At 38.3% G+C, this 13,788-nt stretch overlaps 1 protein-coding gene across 11 annotated transcripts in view; it reads left to right on the plus strand.

The window, feature by feature from the left end:
• The window catches only part of Mgat4c (MGAT4 family, member C), a 710,365-nt gene that overhangs the window by 651,806 nt on the left and 44,771 nt on the right, over positions 1-13,788 (plus strand). For 2 of the 11 annotated variants that reach the window (XM_030245237.1, XM_011243539.1), the window contains one exon: positions 7,713-7,819. The exons of 8 other annotated variants lie outside the window; for them this stretch is intronic. The gene's annotated coding sequence lies outside the window, so the exon portion shown is untranslated. Of the gene's footprint in view, positions 1-7,710; positions 7,820-13,788 lie in introns of those variants that run through there. One more of the 11 variants, XM_011243538.3, reaches the window with a different exon arrangement.

Genomic DNA, 13,788 nt, shown 5'->3' on the forward strand with positions numbered 1-13,788 from the left:
ACACACTGATGAATCATTCATAAACATGAACTTTCAAGGAATGCTTTGAAAGCTTTTTCCATCACTCTTCATGGGCATGGCCAGTATGCATAACGGCTTTGCTAATTCCTCATGAGCAAAACTCAATGATGGTAGAGTCCTTGACAGGCCATATTCACACCCATGTTAAAACATATGTTCACTCAGGATTACTGCCAGACAGGGATTCGCCCACTCCCTAAACATCCCTTCTTATTTATTGAATGTTCTTGATGAATCTTCACACTTAGTTCAAAGTTAATTTGTTGCAATACTTGCAACTCGACTGCAATAATGATAAGAATGAACAAGATAGCAACCATCATCTCGTACCAAAATGAAGACCCACTTGCTCACTGCCTCCTCTGATACCTACCAAACTCAGCCCATTTCTCCAGACAAATGTCCATCTACATGTAGGAACTACTCACATCTTTCTCTGACTCTCGTTCATTCTGTGGATTATTTAGACCCAGAAGAATAACACCAAGGTTAATCTGACCTTTTGTTTCTGCTGTTGTTAAATTTTTATCAGCTAATTATTTAAAAGAATCCATGTTTATAAGTCATAATATTTTAGGTTTATATATATAATGTGGAATGGCTCCATCAAGATAAGTAATGCATGTATTAACTTAATGCTTATGATTTTATTCTCTTAAGAGTACAGGAAGTTTTTGTAGCTGTAGAGAATCTACCATATAATAAATCTCTTAAAATTATCCCTCAAGTCCAGGTAATATATTGCATCATTTGCTGAGCATCTCCCCTATTGTACAGCCCCACATCACTTCCTGATAACTTTTCTCTTTCTGGATGCCTCATACCAATGAAATCATTACACTTACCATTTGAGAAATAAAACTATTGTTTCTTTTCATTCAAGGGTGACTTTCAAGCATGGTGGTTGGATAGAGATCTTACCTTTACCATCCCTTTACCCATCCATTCATAGATAAATATGTAGGATGACTCTCTGGGTTATTTTTAATAATGTGCCAATGAATATGGGATGGGAATTATCTCTTCAGTGTACTCATTCTTTCGTTAATTATGTTATTTATTTACATCCTAAATGCTGCCACCCCTTATGTTCTCCCCTCTCAGAGTTCTTCCCCCCGCCTCCCCATCTTTCATCCCATTCACCTCTGAGAGGTTGCCCTCCCAGGTATCCCTCTACCCTAGGGCATCAAGGATTAGGCACCTCCTCTCTCACTGAGGCCAAACAAGGCAGCCTTCTGTTACATATGTACCTGGGGTCTTAGACCAGCCTATGTATGAACTTTGGTTGGTGATTCAGTCTCTTGGAGTTCCTGGAGGTCTAGGTTAGTTGACACTGTTGGTCTTCATGTAGGGTTGCAACTCTTCAGTTCCTTCAATCCTTCCCAAAACTCTTCAATAGGGATCCCGTCCTCTGTCCAATGCTTGACTGTGGGTATCTGTATAGGTCTCAGTCAGCTGCTGTGTAGAGCCTCTCAGAGGACAGCTCCTGCCACATAATATCAATAAAAGTGTCAGCGATTCATGCCTGCCCATGGAATGGATCCCAAATTTGGCCATTCACAGGTCAGCCACTCCTTCAGGCTCTGCACAAATTTTGTCCCTGCAATTCTTTTAGAAAAGAATAATTTTAGGTCAAAAGTTTTCTGGATAGGTTTGTGTCCCCATCCCTTCACTGAGGGTCCTGTCTGCCTACTGAAGGTGGTCCCTTCAGGTTCCATATCTCCACTATTAGGTATTTTGATTAAGGTCACCTGCATTGAGTCCTGGGAGCCTCCCCCATTCCAGATCTCTCAGACTTCCTAGAGATTTCCCCCACACCCTTGCTTGGTAGCTGCATATTTCCATTGATTCTCTTGGCCCTGTGGGTCTCTCTCCTGTCTCTCTCCCATATAGGATCCTGCCACCTATTCCCCCCTCCATTCTCCCACACAGGTCCCTCCTTTTACCTCCCATGACTATTTTGTTCTCCCTTCTAAGTTGAATTTAATCCTCCTTTGGAACTTCCTTCTTGTTTATCTTGTTTGTGTCTGTAGCGTTTACTGTAAAGTACTCTGTATTTTTTGGCTAATATCCACCTCTCAGTGAGAATATACCATACATATCCTATTGAGTCTGGTTTACCTGATTCAGGATGTTACTTTTTAGTTTCATCCATTTATCTGCAAAATTCATGATGTCCTTGCTTTTATTAGCTGAATTATATTCCACTGTGTAAATGAACCACATTTTCTGTATCTATTCTTTGGATGTGGGACATCAGAATATTGGAAATAGTTCTACCTGAAGAATCAGCTATACCACACCTGGCCATATACCCAAAGAAGCTCTACCATACCCCAAAGACACATACTCCACTATGTTCAGCCAGAAGCTGGGAACAACCCAGATGTCCATCAACTAATTTTTTGAGATTGTAAATGTTTAGTAGGATTATTGAATCATTTGCTCACCGTATTTTCAAATTGTTAGGAGACTCCATAATGTTCTTCTTAGCAGTTATACTATTGACATTACCCACATTATACTAGGATTCACTTTTCTCTACATCTTCTCTAACATATCATTTTATCATTTTATGTGATCATTTTATCATTTCCAAGTTGATGAGATGTAATATTTTATAATAGATTTAATCTGAATTTCTCTAATGATCAGTGATGTTGAGTATTTCTCTATATGTCTATTGATAATTTGAGTGTTTTCTTAAAGAAATACCTAGGCATGTCTTTTTAATGTATATTTTAAATAGATTAATTTCTTTCATGCTGCTGAGGACAAATTGTCTGGAAACACTCTCTGTTCTTGACTTTTGTTTTTAGCTCAGTGCTTGGGAACTTTGTTGTACACAAGACTTTATATTTGACCCAACTCAATTTATATCATTTTTTATTTTGTTCTCTATGCTTTTGAGATTTTATATAAGAAATCATTCTTAGGATCAATGGAGCGTCACGGTTTCTAGTTTCAAAGAAGTTGGGTGTTGGAACCCTCTCTTATTTGGCATTTCTATATATTAATACAAAGGATTTAGGCTAGTGTCACAGATAAACCTGTACAGAAAACCCTACTTCAAATGAAGAGAAGCCAAACCCTGCTCAAAGAACAAAACAATATGATTCAATTGGAAATGCCTGATGATCTTTAATTTACATTTTATTCATCTATCTATCCTACAGTGAATGGAATGTTTAAGATTGACCTAGTAGATTTACTTACAAAATACAATGAAATAATATTCCAGTGACTATAGCTCCTTGTAAAGTTTTATTTTAAAAAAATGGGCATATAACTACTCATATCTTTTAAAAGTCATTTGAAACAACAGTAGACATTCACACGTATAGACTGATGAAAGTTGGGAAGGAACTCTCTTCATTGTTCCCCAAAGATCTTTTACTTTGCTTGGCTGACTTTGCAACTGCAGTAAAGTGCAGCCAGACTCCAGTAAAAAGAAATAAAGTGAACTCTTTGCTTCGCAGTACCTTTGCTGTGGTTTGCATTTCACCACTGGCTTATAGAGATGGAATCTATTACTCGGCAGATGCCGCTTGCACAAATGAAAGATAAATTTTTCTTATAGATAGGACAGATCACTGAGACTCATAAAATATTAATGATGAAAGCTCTGGGAATTAGATATATCCCTGACCATAGGTTTTTCTTGACAGTGAGGCAAAGTCAGTTTAACCCATTTTTCTTCCTGTAAGATCCACATCAAGAATGATATGGGAGGAAAGAAATACAAGATTTAAGAGTCCGATGAGCATAGATTTTTGAGAAAGGTAATCTTTCTGTCTTTCGTTTTCTATCATGTTTTGTGTTGCTTATCTGCTGTAAATTCTGCTGGATGATACACCATGGTCGATGTGATGCCTGAAGCAATTCAAGTGTTCAGGGGAGACAATTTTTTGGCAAGAATACAGGAAGTACATGTTTCTTCATGTAACATGTAACAATAAGCAACATTCACTGCATAGAAGTGTACACCAAAATTAGTGTTAAATGTTAATTGTTTATTAGTATATATACAAAATAATGAGTTTCATTATAGCATTTTCATAAAAATGTGTCATTATACTTTTTCTCTAAATTGTCCCTAACATACAGTTTCCCTCTGTCTTCACTACCATCCATGTGATGGTTTCTTATTCCACCAATAAATGCCCCACTCCCTATTCCAACTCACAAAATTTCTTTATTCAGATGATAATGGTTGAATATGCATGTAAATGTGCTTAAGTATTAATAAGTGACATCACTTCTACTTGTTTAGTTTCCATGAATTGTTGAAAGTTCCAAAATTATAACAAATTTATAATGCATTTTTTACCATGTTTTTTGTTTGTAGGGGGCAATTATCATTATTGTGAATCATTTTGAACACATTTATTCAAGTTTTATACAAAACATTTACATCACTAAGAAACTAAAGTTGATAGAACTATTCTATTATGAAAATTTTATTAAGTTATATGTTTTGAGCATCTATTTGACTCGAGATAATGTGGAGACATTGAGGGTTGCAAGGGGCACATCAAAGAAAGATCTTTCTTAACTTATTGTCACAAAGATAGGACATGGTGCAGATTTGGAAACTTCAGCTTTTAATGCTGGCTAACCTTGTTTCAGAGTACTGATATCTTAAGGGTTCAACTACCTAATAGAACGAGGCAAAAGGTGAACGGATTCAAAAGTACAGAGGCTTAAAATACACTATTGACATAGCCCTCAAAGTGGTTTCTACTCTAAGGGGAGGTCTAGTCCCAAGAGCACACTGACCTATAGGAGCTGAGGTCTTATAGGTTAAAAATATATCAACGCAAGGCTCCTAGTCTATAAGTATAGTCAAAAGAACTACAGTTCATTTTGACTCATTCTCAGTTTTCTTGTATCTTTTCATGCCTCAGGAAGCTTGCTATAGCTCAAATATTAGTGCTGTTTAATGACCTCTCATTACAGCTAGTATTATCTCTCTATACAGCTTTTTGATATCAGGAGTGATCCACATAACCTGTTGGTTGACCTAAAACATAGCATTTGACTTTATTGAATCTACAAATACTGATGTCTGGGTCAATAGACAGCAGGTAGAGGACTTTCTACCAAAAGTAACAACATGAACCACCATATTCTCAAACACTTGCATCTTATCCAGATGTCTAAAATTACAGATAACTGGGGAAACAAACAACAAATAAACTATAACAACAAAACTACAGAGCCATCACAGGAATGACCCCATTCAAAATCAAAGCTAACAACCTGATCCTGGCTACTCACAGAAGGATAGCTTTCCTCTGATAGTGGGCAAACATTCATAACACAAGAAAAGTTTACCACTGAATTTCATGCACAGACAGTCATGTAGGCACCCAGATAAAAAGAGACAATATTTTTATTTTTTTATAAACTCCAGATTTTATTCCCCTCTTGGTCTACCCTCTGACTGTCCCATATTTCTTACATCCTTCCTGAACCCTGTCTCCACAAGGGTGTCCCCACCCCCTACCCCACCATTCCTCTAAACTCCGTGGGGCCTCCAGTCTCATGAGGGTGAGGTGCACCATCTCTGACTAAACCCAGATCCAGCAGTCCTCTGCTGTATATGTGCTGGGGGGCCTCATCAGTTGGTGCATACTGCCTGTTTGGTGGTCCAGTTTCTGAGAGATCATGCATGGGGTTCCAATTTAATTGAGACTGCTGGTCTTCCTGCATAATCGCCCTCCTCCTCAAATTCTTCCAGCTTTCCCTTACCCAACGCTGATATCAGCAGCTTCTGTCCATTGGTTGGGTGCAAATATCTGCATCTGACTCTTTCAGCTACTTGTTGGATCTTTCAGAGGGCAGTGACTATAAGTCTCTTTTTGTGAGTGCTACATAGCCCCAGTAACAGTATCAGGACTTGGAGCCTCCCCTTGAGCTGGATCACACTTTGGGCCTGTTGCTGGATCCTTTTTTCCTCAGGTTCCTCTCCATTTCCATCCCTGCAGTCCTTTCAGACAGGAACAATTATTTTGGTCAGAGTTTTGACTGTAGGATGGCAATCACATCCCTCACTTGATGCCCTGTATTTCTGCTGGAGGTGGGCTCTACAAGGTCCCTCTCCACAATGTAGGGCATTTCATCTAAGGTCCCTTTCTTTGAGTTCTGAGAGTCTCACCTCCCATGTTTCTCATACATTCTACAGGGTCCCCCCAACCTCCTACCTCCAGAGGTTGCCCATTTCCATTCTTTCTGCTGGCCCAACACACACACTCAATACCTGATCATGTTCCCTTCTCTGCCACCCCCATCCCGTCCCTCCCTCCCCCCCTTGTGTTAACCTTCTTATCTTTCCCAAGTGGGACTGAGGACTTAGGTTTCCTCACTTGGACACTTCAGCTTGTACAGTGTTTTGAATTCTGTAGCTTGTATTTTCCATATTCAGTACTTTTTTTGGCTAATATTCACTTATTAGTGAGTACATACCACTCCATGTCCTTTTGGCACTGAGTTACCTCATTCAGGATGATATTTTCTAGCTCTATCCTTTTCCCTACAAAACTCAGGTTGTCCTCATTCTCCACAGTTGGAAAGTGTTCCATTATGTAATGAACCACATTTTCTGTATCCATTCTTCTGTCATGGGATATCTGGGTTGTTTCCAGCTTTTGTCTATCACAAACAAGACCACTATAAACATAGTAGAACACTTGCCCTTGTGGCAAGGTGGGACATCTTTGGGGTATATTCCCAAGAGTGGTAATGGTAGGTGTTCACTGAATTTTTTTATTAGATATTTTCTTTATTTAAATTTCAAATGTTAACCCATTTCCTGGTTTCCCCTTGGAAAATCTCTACGCTGCTTCTATGAGGGTGTCCCCCACATGTCTATCCACCAACTTCTGCTTCCATAACCTGTGATTCCCCTACACTGGGGCATCGAGCCTTCACAGAACCATGGAACTCTCCTTCCATTGATGCCCTCCATTGATGATCCTCTGATATACATTCAGATGGAGCCATGAATCACTTCATGTGTACTCTTTGGTTGGTGGTTTAGTCCCTGGGAGATCCAGGAGGACTAATTGGTTAATATTGTTGTTCCTCCTATAGTACTGCAAACCCATTCATCTTATTTAGTCCTTTCTTTAACTCCTCCAGTGGGGACACCATGCTCATCCCAATGGTTGGCTGCTAGCATCCACCTCTGTATTTGTCAGGCTCTGGCAGAGCCTCTCAGGAGACAGCTATACCATGCTCCCTTCTTGCCATCCATAATAAAGTCTGGGTTTGGAAAATGTATATGGGAAGGATTCCCAGATGGACAGTCTCTGGATGGCCTTTCCTTCAGACTCTGCTCCACACTTTGTATCTGTATCTTTTCCCATTGGTATTTATTTTGTTCCCCCACGTAAGAAGGACTGAAGCATTCACACTTCTGTCTTCCTCCTTGAGCTTATGTGGTCTGTGAATTGTATCTTGGGTTTTCGAAGCTGTTGGGCTAATATCCATTTATCACTGAGTGTATACCTTGTGTGTCATTTTGTGATTGGGTTACCTCACTCAGGATGATATTTGCTAGTTTAATTCATTTGCCTAAGAATTTCATAAGGTCATTGTTTTTAGTAGCTGAGTAGTATTCCATTGTGTAAATGTATCACATTTTCTATATCCATTCCTCTGTTGATGTACATCTGGGTTCTTTTCAGCTTCTGGCTAATATAAATACGGCTGTGATGAACACGGTGGAGCATGATATTACATGCTGAAGCATCTTTTGGGTATATGCCCAGGAGTGGCATAGCTGGGTTTTCAGGTAATACTATGTCCAATTTTCTGAGAACTTGTGAGACTGATTTCTATAGTGGTTTTACCAGCTTGCAATCCCACCAACAATAGAGGAGTGTTCTTCTTTCTCCACATCCTTGACAGCATCTGCTGTCACTTGCATTTTTGATATTAGCCATTCTGACTGGTATGGGGTGGAATTTCAGGGTTGTTTAGATTTATATTTCCCTGATGACTAAGGATGTTGAACATTCCTTTAGGTGTTTCTCAGCCACTCAGTATTCCTCAGTTGAGAATTCTTTGTTTGGCTCTGAACCATGTTTTTTAATAGGGTTATTTGGTTCTCTGAAGTTAAACCTCTTGAGTACTTTGTGTATATTGAATATTAGCCCTTTATCAGCTGTAAAACTGTAAAAGATCTTTTCCCAATCAGTTTGTTGCCATTTTGTCCTATTGACAGTGTCCTTTGCCTTACAGAAGCATAGCAATTTTAGGAGGTCCCATTTGTAGACTCTTGATCTTAGAGCACAATTCTGAATATCTATGCTCCAAATACAAGGACACCCACATTCATAAAATAAAGTTTATTAAAGCTCAAAGCACACATTGCACCTCACACAATAATAGTGGGAGACTTCCACACCCAACTCTCATAAATGGACAGATAATGGAAACAGAAACTAAACAGAGACATAGTGAAACTAACACCGGCATTCAATAAAAGGGTAAACTGAATACAACTCTCAAAGAAAAGCATCAAAAGGTTACAAATTGGCTAAAAGGAATCCAAAATAAAAATTTTAAGGAGACCATTAATAAAAACAGATGGTGTTGACACATTCCTTTAACTCTACCACTCAGGAGCTAGACACAGGTAGATATGTGAATTTCAGGCCAGCTTGCTTGGTCTATAGAGTGAGTTCCAGAACAGCCAGAGTATCCCCATCTTACAAAACCAAACCAAACCAAACCAAAGCAACCATCCTATTAAAATATAGAGGAGGCATAGCACCCAAGTCCTATATCTAAGATCCAGAGAACATTTATAAAAGAGGGGAAAGAAAGATAATAAGACCCAGAGGACCGAGATATCTACTGAAAACAAACAAGTAAACAAATGTGTCTTCTATATATGACAGGCAAGCAGAAACAGTGCATGTCCAAAATATGGATGTTTAAATGAGAACTTAACAATGAAAGCACCAGTTGACATGCCAGTGTAGGTGGAAAAAAATCTTTCAGGTACCATCTCCTTAAAGATTTACAGACATTGATGACTTTTGAAAGAGGGAAAAGCAGTCTACCCAAGGGAAAAGCATTTTAACTGGTTATAAAATACCAAGTTGTCAGCACTAAATATTTATGTGTATGAACAACACTGAGTTGGCTCACCTCATTTTGTGTGTGTGTGGGGGTGCACCCATGTGTAAAACAATTAAACAATAGCCTGAATTTGAGAGAGGCATGATAATGTACAATATGGGAATTCTTTTGGGATATAAAGGGTAGGTATAAGTGATATAGATGAAAAACAAATATATAATCCAACACACTCTTCTGACCTCTTAAGACACTTGCATACACATGGTTCACACACAAATAAATAGGCAAGCACAAACATCTAAACAGAAAGTAACAAAAATAACAAATCAAAAAAAAATTACAGGTTTATTCAACCAGTTTTAGCCAATATTTTCTAACAAAATAGAATTCATAGAATCAGTATTTACTACAAAGGCACTTGATTAGATTGGCTTGCACAGTATGGGCTATATACCTCAAGAATGGTTGTGTGTGAGCTAGAAGGACTACAAACCTCACAGATTCTCTGCTTGTGAAACTGAGTACCTCAACAATCCTAATTTGGTAATGAAGGCCTTGAAAGCAGCAGGTCTTCAATTTATATTGGAAGGTTGAGCTTTTTTGTCATCAATAATGGCATCAGTTGTAGATGGTACACTCATTAATATGAAGCAGAGGTGGACAAAGATGCCCTGCTGTTTCCTTATATATTGATTATCACTTTAAAGTGCCATCTACTCTGTTGAAGAGTCGTTTCTACTTAATGTTTTCCTTTTTAAAAGATTTATTTATTCTATTTATATGAGTACACTGTCACTGTTTTCAGACACTTGTGATGGCGTTATCCTATCCCATTACAGATGGTTGTGAGCCACTATATGGTTACTGGGAATTGGACTTAGGACCTCTGGAAGAACAGTCAGTGCTCTTAATCACTGAGCCATTTCTACAGCCCTATTTAATGTTTTCTTTTATAAATTTTATTTTATTTTTAATTTATTTTTACACTCCATATTCCATTCCCCGTCCTGCCATTCACCCTCTATCTGCTCCATATCCTACACCTCCTCCCGACCCCAACCTGTTTCCAGGTGAATGGTCCCACTCCCCACCCCACCTGACCTCTAAATTCCCTGGGGCCTCCAGTCTCTTGAAGGTTAGGTGCATTGTCTCTGAATGAACACAGACCCAGAAGTCTTCTACTATATGTGCCTTGGGGATTGCATATCAGCTGGTGTATGCTGTCTGTTTGGTAGTCCACTGTTTGAGAGATCTTGGGGTTCAGATTAATTGAGACTACTGACCCAATTATACGATTGCCATTCTCCTCAGCTTCTTTCAGCCTTCCCTAATTCAACCACAGGGGTCAGCTGCTTCTGTCCATTGGTTGGGGGAAAATATCTGCATGTGACAATTTCAGCTGTTTGTTGAGTCTTTTAGAGGGCAGTTATGATAAATCCCTTTGTGTGAGCATTCCATAGCCTCAGTAATACTGTCAGGCTTTGGGATCTCTCCTTGACCTGGATTCCACTTTGGACCTGTAGCTGGACCTTCTTTTCCTAGGGCTCTTCTCCATTTCCATCCCTATAATTCTTTCAGACAGAAACAATTATGGATTAGAGTTTTGACTGTGGGATGGCAACCCGATCCTTCACTCCATGTCCTGTCTTCCTGCTGGAGGTGTGCTCTGTAAGTACCCTCTCCCTACTGTCCCTCCCTTTGAGCTCTGAGAGTCTCTTACTTCCCAGGTCTCTGGTACATTCTGGAGTGTCCCCCAACCTCCTGAGGTTGCCTGTTTCCATTCTTTCTGCTGGCCCTCAGGAATTCAGTTCTACTCCCTCACCCAATACTAGAACAGGTTTCCCTTCCACTCCACTCCCCTCCACCCCCAGAACTCCTCCATCTCCATTTTCCCTCTCAGGTCCCTCCCTCCCTCTCCACATGTGATTACTTTCTTCTCTTGCCCAAGTGGGACTGAGGCATCCTTTAATCTTGTCGAGCTTTTTCAGTTCTGTGAACTTCTCTTGTTTTTTTTTTTTTTTTTTTTTTTTTTTTTTTTTTTGCTAATGTCCACTTATTAGTGAGTTTATACCATGTATGTCCTTTTGGGTCTGAGTTACCTCACTCAGGATGATATTTTCTAGTTCCATCCATTTGTCTGCAAAACTCAGTAGATCCTCATTCTTTATAGCTGATTAGTATTCCATTGTGTAAGTGAACCACCTAATCCTCAAGAGACAGGATGCCCCAGGGAGTTTAGAGGTCAAGTGGAGTGGGGTGGGGGCATCCACGTGGAGATGGGGTTGGGTGGGAAGGAGGTGTGGGATGTAGAGTTTTGATGGGGGTCGAGGAATGGAATATGAAGTGTAAAAAGTAAATTAAAAATAAAATTAGAAATAAATAAATAAGCAAGTAAATTTTTTAAAAAGCATACATTTAAGTCTCAATATATCATTAGTTACCCCCAAAATTTAGAAACTTGTTAGCCCACTAAAAATAATAATGTAACTCAAATGAAGAATAATAACAACATGTTTTGAACCTATTGTGGAAGTTCTTGTTTCCCTGATTTCTTTTTTAGTATTTTATCATTTGTACAGAAGAAGGCTATCGGGATATTTTGTATGTACCTTTATATCTTGTTAATTTGCTGAAAACATCTATCATCTGTAGAAATTTTTCAATGAAGTTCTGAGGGTCTTTTACGTGTAAAATCGTATCATTTACAAAGGAAGATAGTATGACTTCTTTCTTATCTATGCATTTGATCTCCTTCATTTGTCTTATTGTACCACGTAAGACCTCAACTACTCTATTTAATAGGTATAAAAAACACGGATATCCATATCTTGTTCCTGATTTTGGTGGAGATGATTTGAGTTTCTCCCCATCTAAGTTGATGCTAGATGCAGGCTTACAATAATTCCCTTTATTATGTTAAGGTATATCCCTTGAATCCTTAGTCTCTCCAGGACATTTTAAAGGAAGGAGTGATGAAATTTGTCAAAGGATTTTTCTGCACCTAATTGCATGGTCATGCAACATATATCATCAGTCAATGAGAAGCCAAGCTAGTGCCCAATGAGAATCCTCCTCCCTCTTTGACCAGCATTCCTAATATTGTACAGTACTCTGCAGATGACTGTAGGAAGAAGGAAGTCATTAATATCATCTAGTTCAAATCTAGCAAGGTACAACAGAGACCAGACTGCAAGATACAATGTCAACAAAACTTTAGCAATATTATAAAAACAAAGAATACTCAAAGTTGGAAACGATAGAAGAGATAGAAGAGTTGATTCTTCAGAGAGACAGAGTGTTTTAAAAAAACTACTTAGAATTATACAGAAACAATGGGAAAACCTAGCCAGAATGTATTGATCCATGAAAAAAGAAAAATAAAAATTAAAAAAAAAAAAAACAGCATTCTGAAGCAGACCAAGAATAAGGAAAAAAATATGTGGAACAAGAGAGATGGCTCAGTGGTTAGGAGTATTTACTTCACTTTCAAAAGACAGGACTTGTCCCCTACCACCCTTAATAGGCACCTTTCAATATTAAAATAGTAACAAATTAAAAACTACAGGCAGCTTATGAACGTTATAATCTTGGCTTCAGGTGATCCAGCACACTCTCCTGGAATCTGTGGGCATCCTCACTCATGTTTGCACAGCCAGACAGGAACTCATATGTCAATGCATAAACCAAAAATAATAATAAACATAAAACAGCACAATTGTACTCAAAAATCTTCCCTAAACAAATCAAATAAATCAAGGCAAGGACAGCTGGTTGTTACTGTTGAATTAAATCAGTTTTTAAAAAAAGTGTTTACTGGGTTTTTTCAAGCCATTATAAAAAGTAATATAGAGAAGATTCCTTAAAACTCATTCTGAAACAAATATTGTCATCTGACAAAACCATACAAAGGTGTAACAACCCCCAAGCGCACAATAAACGTAGAGTAAGTAAATATAGAAAGCAAGTATGCTCAACAAAAATTGCAACAAACTGAATCCACAGCAGATCATAATGATACAATGCCAAGACTATTTAAGCCGTATCCAGGGACGCAAGGATGCTTCAATAGAAGCAAAGCAATAATCATGAATAAAGATGCAGAATAAATGACAGAATCTCAGAATCATCTCAATATTTGCAAAATAATATCACTTAGCAAAATATAACAATTCTGTTCATAAACCTCTGAAGCAAACATACATAAAAAGGACGAGTCCTTCTTCTCATAATAATAAGCACACAGCTAAACTCACACTGAGCAGAAACACACTACAATTTTCTTTCCTGTTAACTAAAGAGATGCCATTAAGACCACTACATCATAACTATGTGTAACTCCAGTTCCAGGGAGCTGCAATACTCTCTTCTGGCCTCCATATGCATCAGATAGATGTGTGGTCATTAGACTTACATTTAGGGAAAAACACCCATGTATATAAAGTAAAAATAATAGAGTTTTAAAATTTGTGGGATTTTATGACCTAAAATAATATGAATATGTCCACTTTTGCTGCAGTTATTCAACATAGAAGTGGAAGTCCTGGTCAAAACAATTAGACAAAATGGGGGAAGGGATTAAACTTAACAATAGGACTTCTGGCTTTGACAATAGGACTTCTGGCTGTTGCTGTTGAATTAAATATCAGTTGTTGTTTTTTAAAGTTTACTAGGTTT

Source organism: Mus musculus, chromosome 10, assembly GCF_000001635.26.
Source record: "Mus musculus strain C57BL/6J chromosome 10, GRCm38.p6 C57BL/6J".
Taxonomy (NCBI): domain Eukaryota; kingdom Metazoa; phylum Chordata; class Mammalia; order Rodentia; family Muridae; genus Mus; species Mus musculus.